Below are 9,599 nucleotides of genomic sequence, written 5' to 3'. Positions count from 1 at the left end.
TGTTTTCTTATCATTATCCAAAATTGCGACTGTTTGCAAATTTGATAGTAAGGAGGAATTGATGAACTGTTCGCGAATTTGATCATTTATTAGGATAAGCTATTTATGATGTATTTTTTTTAAAGCTGATTAGAAATCTTGGCAAGGTCAATTTTACAGGAAAAATAATTAAATGCATTCCTAAACAGATAGTAGATAAAATACATGCTCAAAAAAGTGACTTCTAAAGAAACATCTCCATCAGTTAGAACTAACAGTTAGGATTCTGCTTATATTTTAAAAGCAGCAACTCTCATTATTTTGATGAAATTTATAAATATTATATTAAATATAATTTTAATTGATGAGAAATTGTTAACCAAGAAATCCAAAAATATCAAATAATTGCTTTAAGCATTAAATGAATGCAGGAAATGCTGATGCTATGAACTTTTCGGTTGAAGTATTCAATCTAAAAGAAGAGGAAGAAAATGAATTATTTTGTCTTTAAAATATTTAAATCCATTTAATTTTTCTTCCATGGTCCAATTTTTTTGAAAGTTCCTTTAATTATTTAGGTAATATTATGATAAATAATGAATATTTTTGAAAATAGATATTCTATATACTGTGCAGCTTGCAAAATGTTACTTATTTTCTTTAAACAAAAATGTATGTAAAGTTTTGAGGTTCAAAATTTCTACAAAATTCCATTATTTTATGGAAGTTCTTAAGTTTTAAGATTTTATGGAAAATTTATTATCTTCCATCCATGATATATCCAAAATTTCCCATTTCTTATAAACTTCAATTCTTTTCCAATGCATGCTAATAAGGATACTGTAACAGGTATTTAAAATTCAAATGGAGTTTTGTTGATATATACATTACATTATCGAATGCCTAATTGCTAACAAAAGTGTCAGAATTACTTGACCTGGCAGTGGATTTGACTTTAATGAAGAAGAAAAATACTTAATGAGAGATGTTAGAAACACTACTGTTTTTCTGCTGATTAGTACAATGTTTGGGTTTTGAAAGTTTTATGCACAATGTGTATATTTGAACACCACCTAAGACATTTTCCCAGTGATAGCTAATTTTGCAGAAAGTGGTTTTGCTGTGTACACATTTAATGGCATATTCAACAAGGATTTCATGGAAAACCATTGCCCTGATAATACTGAAATTTCATTATTAGCTAAGAAGATGGGGAAACCCCTAGAATTGCCTGTTTTTCCAGAAAGTTTCCTAAATGAAATAATTTTTTAAAAATATTGAGGAAACAAAATGCTGAATAATATTTTGAAATGATATAATGAATAATTATTCCTCAATTGCACTTTTCTTTGATGAATGACATTTTTTGAAAATTATACTCATTAGTGAACTGTTTGTTAGTTTTCTCTCTATATATATTTCAAAATTATTATCTTTGCTGTACTAATTAATTGTTTTAAAACATGTATATAAGTATGTGCATTACACATTTATATTCCATTAACACAACATAATATGACATTAGTATTCAATAGTTACCACATTAATATTCTGAATTATTCAGAATATTATATTGGATTTTTACTTCAAGCTAATTTTTAGAATTTTTGATATGGAATTCCAATCATGCCTGAGATAAGATTCATTTATTAATGGATTCTAATAAAAAATAATATGAGTTCTTTTTTTTTTAAAGTATAATGAACAAATTAAGATAATTAAAGTGAATATTTTTATGTAGTTTTTAAAATGTACTTAATATCTTTCTAAAATATTAGAGATATATTAATTTTGCAAGCACACAGTGAAGGAAAAAAATGGTGTGAATATATTGATAAAATTTTAAAGGAATATATACATAAAAATTAGTGTAATGGATTATAAATATTAAACTGTCTTCTTTATTCATCTTCACTAATATTTTTCAAGGATAAATATGTGATTATAAATGCTGCTAACTATATCACTAAGTTACTAAATGCACCACTGAATTTTTAGAATTGAATAATTTATTTTTAAAAATCAGCTGATGTAAATCTTCCGGAAATGTTTTTGAAATTGCTACTGAAGGGGTTATGAATAAGCATAATGAGATTTCCTGAGATCGTCACTCAGAAAAGCCATGTATATATTTTTCAATTTTTTTTTAAAAATCTGCCAATTTAAAATGTTATGGAAAATAAAAAATTAAATTTTTAAATTCTCCTCTTTTGGTATTGAAGATGATTATTAATAATGAAATTTATTCCGAAATGAGTCATATTTTATAGCTAATACTATTCAAAACTAATACAAGCTGTAAGAATGATTCAGTAATTTTAATTTATCATCATATGAATAAACAAACACTGATGAGAAAACTAATAATGAGGAAGACAAAATGTGTGTATTTTTTCAATATTCAATTTTGTTTTTAAGGCTATATAGCATTCAGAGCATTTTATTGAATTGGAAGCTTGTAATAAAAGTCGAATATAATTAGTGCTTGAAAAGTTACATTTACTTAATTAAATTAAGAATTATTACAGTGCTTACCCGCACAGGAGTTGGACCTTTTGTAACTATTAGCCGAAAACAGCGCGCGATTAAAAGTATACAAATACATTTATTAGTGAGTATCTGAGAAAATTTCTTGAAGATTACTCCCGTTTGTTTTTTGTAAATATTATATTGTTTTAATTTTCATTCAATTTTTAGATTATTCATTTTGCTTGTTTCTGTAAAAAAGATGGAAATCCATTAAATTATCTTACTATTGATAGTTTTATAGTATAGTGTAAATGCATTTTTGTGGAAATCGATGAGGTGAAGGCAAGAGAAACAGCACACATTAAAACGAAACATAACCTTTATTGAGCGCGCTTTTTCTACAATTCTTGGAGAGTGGTATGGTGCGGCGATTGAGTGAAAGCTCACCCAACCTTAGGTAAAAGGGAATCAACTCGGGAATACAGAAGCAAACGTTCGTTTTCGGGATATGTTTGCAGAAGTATATCACAATTTGCAAAGGAAAGGGCGAAGTAGTTGCGAGGGAGAGAAACCGTAGCATTTTGTTGATGTAGTCAAGGAAGAAAAATAGTTGCGTACTTAAACAACCTTTTTGCGGAAACAAATAGCACCAGGACGGTCGGTTCAATCTGCTTCGTTGATCGTTAGGGCTTTCTGCTCATTTCTGACTTAACTAGCTGTTTTTCCTCACATGCCAACCGTGATCTTCTGTTTAGAAGTGGGGAAGGGTAGGGATGGAATGTATTTCATCCACTTCTAAGTATGGGTACAATTTTGTGTCATGTATTGCCTTATGGGTGCTTTGGAAAGAAATGATCGAACTGGAAACTCATACGCTAAGCTTTTAATTACTTCCGATATCATTAGGAATTTCTATGTACTATTTATATATATAGATATATATATAGTTTTCTGTATTTTCTTGTGTTAGATAACTAATTTTTACATGCTATGTGTCATATAATTATCCTGTAAACAAACATTCTGAATATTTATAAGTTATTTTTATCGGACGGAACGATTACTAACTTTTCTGAAGAATTTTGATATTCGTTAATTCTATACTAGGTATAGTAGTCCTAAATCCGTAATTGATGTTATGTCAAAATATGTATTGTATGAATGCTGTAATGTAGAAAAAAACTATATTTGTTTTATATAAGGCTCCTTTTCTCTTTAAAGTTCTATTTTAGTTCTGGACTCGAGTGAAGTTACGTGTTATCTGGTGGTTGTAAAAATTGGTCTGATGTTATTTTGCTCCAAATTAATCTACGTTCCAAAAACTAATTATTAAATATTGTTTAGTTCGCCTCCGAATTTGGTAACATTTTGATTAGTATATGGAATTTCGTAAGAAAAGGATATTTTTTACTTTTAAAATTTAACGCAAACGATTTTATTCTAGAGTTCATAAAGTCTTTTTATTCTATATATTTAATTTTTTTCTCAAATTTCTGAAGTATTTTAATAAACAGTTTGAGTCATTTATGGTACTGGTATTTAATATGCACTGTCTCAAAAATGCAAGTCTGAAATTTAAAAGATGATTTGCATTTTCTAGATTACAATAAGCGTTAAAGAAAATAATCAATTCATCATGAGGTATTTACTGTTTTGAAATTATTTAGGACTAATTTAAGACGATAGCTAACCGAGAACAGAGGAGATTTAGCTTTGCTTCGCACACTTTGTCCAGAAAGTCTATTGTTTTAGATAGCTTTGACAGGCAGAAGAAATATATTAGAAATTCCCTGTTTGAGACTGCCCTATCGTATCATCTGGATGGAGCTACATTTGTGGACGCTTACTGATTCTATTATGATCTAACTCTTTGGAGACGGAAAGCTTGGAACATTTTCGAAACTGACATTCTTCTAGCTTCTACTAGACCTGACCCTTATTATAAATGAGCTATTTCCTAATCTATTCAGATATCATTTTTGGTTTTTAATGTTGGTTTTGATACTAGAATTCTTCACACAAGCGATAGCGTTTTAGCTGAGATGGCAGGTTAGCTGAGCCGAAAAACTGTTTAAGGTAGAGGGAACAGTAAACCCTATGGACCAGAAAGCTACATTGAAAGTCTAAATGATTTTTAGTCTCCTATAATCTTCCTAAGTATAATGACTTTTCATCGTTAAAACTAGTCTACTTAGAGTACTAAGTTTATTTTTATTACTCGGCCAGGGCTTGAAAAATTCTAAAATAGTTAATTGCGTCGTATCGAAAGAGGCCTAAAATTTTGAGTCGAAATATATTTAAGAGTTACCTAAGAAAAAATCAGTAACAATGTGCGTTTCCTAAAATATGAATTCGCATGATGTTCTTGTTTAGTAGGCGAATGAAACTTGCAAAAGAAGGCTACTTCTAAAAATCTAATTTTGATTAATTTAGATACAAATTTCAAATATAGTTAAGCAATTCTAAAATCTATTAGGTCCTAAGAATTTCTAAGCCTTAAATGTAACTTTCAAGCCCTGCTCTTAGAAAAATTTAGTGATAGTTTTATGAGTTTGGTTATTTGAATGGTAATGGAGGTTAAGTGTTATGACAGGTTTAATTCTAAACCATCTCAGGCAGTACTCTAATTTCTCTAACATTCCTTAGGCACTAGTCTCGTATCCTCTGTCGATGATCCAACATTCATAGAATATATTAACTCTTCCTATATAAGCAACCATTTAACCACTCTCCTGTTTAACGACATTAGAGCTAGATAAGAGCACTTGTGAAAACTCGACCGTTCTCATCGTATGGTCAAGTTACTAAATGATGTGGTCAAAATGCAAATTTTTACTTTTTAACATTCTGATTCTTGTAATAGGTTGAATTTAACTTTTTTTTTTCTTTGTAGCAAAACATTTAGCAATTACATTTTTTTTAATGAATATTATTATTTTAAAAGTTGTCTTTACGCTGATTTGCAGTTTGACCACTGTGGCGTATGGCAGACTTCATACACCATATACAATAAGTTGTAACGAACGCATGGTCTTTTTACAAAGTGTTTTAAATTTGCATACTAATTAAAGACGATGCGTTCATTTTTTTGAGGAGACCCCCTAAAATGTCTCTTGTTAGCATTCAAGGTTGATTATAAGCTTAAAGCATACCACCATATGTTTGATTTGATAGGCATGTACTTTAAAAAATATATCCTTAAAATTTCTTTTATTTCACATTTATTAATTTTTGATATTATAGTTATTTCTATTTCGTATTTTGAAGAGTCTTGTGGTAGCTCTAAGAATAAAAATAAAAAACTAATTCATTGATATATCTCTTTATATTACATTTATTTCAGTTAGAAAAGAAAAGGGAAGAAGTTTATGTCGTCCAAAGAATATGTACACTGCCCTATCAAAATCATAATGTGGTGGTTGTAAAGTTTGAAAAAGTTTTTAAAAAGGTTTAGGTTTAATTATCATTTGGTCGTACGTGTATCAAAAAGATTGGAGAGAAGTATTTTTTTAACGTGAGGTATAAGATAAAAAAATGTGTAATGACATGCATTTAGCTTAAGTGCGCTGGGAACGTGAGCTCCCAGTTAAGAGCATTTTGTAAAGTTAGAAGAAATTTTAGGTGATCTCTTACATAATATATTTTAAGATAGCTCCTTATTTCACTTTGCAGTTAAATGAGTTACTTTGCTGAAACTTTGCTTAGCTAACAGTCTCATTTTGAAATGGGAAGTAAAGGTAATACCCACCGTTCCATATTAAACGTCTCCTTTTTTTAATCTTCTGTTTCGGCTTGGTGAACTTGTGCAATTAAGTTCGTAGTCACACTTGTCTCTGGAGTTATAGCTCTGTACGAATTTTTCGTTTTGAAGACACTCTTGAGGTTTCTAAGGTTCTATTTACAAAGTATAATGCATTACATGGGATGCATTTTTGCGTTTGGTTTTCGTATATATTTCTTCTCTGTGAACTGGAATGCTTGTTTTATCACTTTTTTTAGTTTTTTTGCCTTGTATGAAAATTTATCTTTCAAGTTTTCCTCTTTTCTTTCAAGTTTTTTTTTTAAGATAAAATTTCCAAAGTTGGAACATATTTGTCGTTACACCTTAGAATTTATATTGTCATCTTTTGGATTAAATTGTTTATTTTAACATATTTTTAATTTTCTTCTGGCGATGTTTTTCTGTTAATTAAAAAGCGTATTGTGTACTATAAATTATAATTCCGCGTAATCTAAATGGTCGTTAAGCAATGGAGTTTTTCCCTAATTCTGTCGATTTTAAATACTCTTTTAAGCTGGTTAAGAGAGAGAAAAATCTGTTGAATTAGGCATTAAACTTATGTGTCCACGAAAATCAAACGCAGTCCTGCCATACAAGCATATACGTAACAACATAGAAAAAGGAAGTGTCCAGTTTATTATTAATATTTTTTTCAAATGCTTGCAGCGATCACACACTGAAACATTCTGGCATTCACTCCTTTTCTAGAAGTTCCTGTACAAAAAATAAATTAGCGAAATAAAATTTATGAAATGAAGATGATGTTTTTTTTTTTTTTTCGATAAAAAGCGTCTACTAGAGTTCTAGTTTGTCCACAGTGGAGCCAAAAAGTTCGCAGTTCATTGGCACGAAGGTCACTGTTTCCTTGACGAAGGATATCATCACTTTGATCAATCAAATCTCGAGGAAAGATTTATTCAGACGAAACCAATATGGTCTCTCTCTGAAATCTGAAAAAAGACTGGTTAAGGAAAAAAACAAAACAAATGTCTTTACAGCAAGAAATATTGACATAGAAAAATACAAGGGAAAGAAATGCCATATTCATTGTAAAATCTCACTTTTAACTGACATATATACATAAACTAAGAAAATCATGCTATATTAAAACTATTATAATAAATTAAATTAAAAACAAATGAACTAAACTAAATTATCATATTAAATTAAGACATAATTTCTATCATCAAAATAAATTGCCTTTCTTGGTAAAATTGTCAAACTTAACTTAAATCGGAATAAAATATTTACAAACATATCCAAGATAAACCATAAAATGTTAGCATAATAAATAAATTTGCATTTCTTATTATTTAATGAAAGATTTAATTTTCTTATTGTGGAAATATTTTTTTTTATCAAATAATATGTGCTATCGCATTTATGAAAAAAAGGGTCAAATTTTGATCTGGATTAAATATTATTTTACTTGTTAAATAAAATCATGAATGATTTTTATTGCCATCATAATTTTGTTTATTATTTCAAAGCCTTGAAATTCGTCGAATCTTGAAAATACTTGAATAATCATTGTAACATTGCATTATTCACAAAAGTTAACATAAAGTTGGCTATTGGGTATATTTATTACAATTGATATTTTCTCTCAATGGGTTTCTATGAGAATTGAATTTTTATAAAATTTTACTGGATAACGTATTTAACCAATATTAAAAACTTGTATTTTATGATTTTACTATTAAAAAATTTATTATTAAAAAATGCAAAGTCTAATAAAGTTTTATTGCTTTTTGATATTGTTGCTTAACAAGCAACACCAGCTGTCTCAATTCTACAGATTTTTCAAGAAATGGGGATCTCAAATACTTCGCAACAATAACGAGTATAACATTCTTTTTTCTGTATCGATGCATCATTTTCTGTACAGATGCATATATCGATGCATCATATAGCGGAAAATTTAATTTTTCCTTCCTTTCGTAAAATTTAGAAAGTTGATGTAGGTGGTGGTGCTTTTTAAGCAGATATATAGGACATTCACACACCGAGTATTTTTATAATGATTAAATCATATTTAATATGCATATGATCTTGTTGATTATTTAAGATTTCATGAAAAATCTAATATAGTATCTTCAGTTTTTTTTATTGAAATGTAATATAATTATATATTTAAATTAAAAATTTCAAATATATAATTATATTACATTTCAAATTTTAATGTAATATATAAAAAAATTGTAATATAATTATATATTTGAAATATAATTATATATTTGAATAAATATCATCGTAATTTATTATTTTGTCCTTTTATTTAAAGCTAGCATAAGTATAGCTATAAATATGGCCTTAACGAACTAGGAAGCATATGTCTTCTTTAAGGTACTCTAGCAAAAGAAAGAAAGTTCTATTCTTAGTGTTATTTTCTGACGTTACTTACTTTAGTTACATATGCGTTAAAAACAAATAAAAAAACGCGAAATTTTGATCATAAAAAAGAAATTTCATCGTAATTTTCCTGTGATCTCATCTAACTTGTATTTCCTCTAAAACAAAAATATCATTTGAAGATAACAGCAATGGGAAAAAAAAGGGTTCGAGTATTAATTATATCTCAAAATGTTACATTAAAAAAAAAAGGAAACAAAAACAAAACACACACAAAAAAAAATGTATACAGTCTTGCTATTACATGAATAATGAATTTCACTGGAAAAAAATTTCGGCAGCATTGTTTCAAGAAGTTCTGTATTATACATCATCCAAAGGGTCTGTAAACTTATGCTGGAAAAAGAAATGCCGGTCGTGGATATTTACTTTTTGAATATACATTACATTTACGAAGGTACGTAAGCAAACATCATTATTGAACTTCTTTGAAGAATACGTCTCCTCTTTGCTTACCAAGTATGTATTTATAGCTCAAGAAAAGAAGGAGCTGGATTAAAAAAGAAATCATAAAAAAAGGACATTTTGCTATAATGTGCGAGGCAATTTTAGAAAAGAAAGCAAATTTAATGTATTTCGAAATAATGGACGCATTTTGTTCAAGATAAGACGTATAGCAAATGTAGACACTGCTGGTAATTATGGAGATATAAGTTACTAAGTTGGCTCATGGAATATATTATTTATTAAATATTTTGTTTTCTATAGATTCACTCGATGTTAACGATGCGAACTTGAAATATTTAAAAAAAATGTGGGATGGGGAACTGGAAATATGTTCGTAACTAATCATTTAATTTTCAAGGACTTCTGTATAAACTACATTTTCTGCACACCAACTTCCATTTGTGTATACTCTTTGATATGTATTTCCATAGACATAACACAGGTTGTAAAAATGAATGAAATAGTTCATTTTGAATCATCCATGATTAATTTATGCAAGGTGAGTTGGACC

General features: G+C 28.3%; 1 protein-coding gene across 2 annotated transcripts in view; it reads right to left on the bottom strand.

Moving 5' to 3' along the window:
* Positions 1-2,809: 2,809 nt before the first annotated feature.
* Positions 2,810-9,599, bottom strand: part of LOC129963968 (potassium voltage-gated channel protein Shaker-like) — a 390,523-nt gene continuing 383,733 nt past the window's right edge. For both annotated transcript variants that reach the window (XM_056078616.1, XM_056078608.1), the window contains exon 3: positions 2,810-7,179. The gene's annotated coding sequence lies outside the window, so the exon portion shown is untranslated. The remainder of the gene's footprint in view (positions 7,180-9,599) is intronic.

This window comes from Argiope bruennichi, chromosome 1 (assembly GCF_947563725.1).
Source record: "Argiope bruennichi chromosome 1, qqArgBrue1.1, whole genome shotgun sequence".
Lineage (NCBI taxonomy): Eukaryota > Metazoa > Arthropoda > Arachnida > Araneae > Araneidae > Argiope > Argiope bruennichi.
The sequence above is the reverse complement of the archived record's forward strand: the minus strand, read 5'-3'. Positions and strand labels throughout refer to the sequence as shown.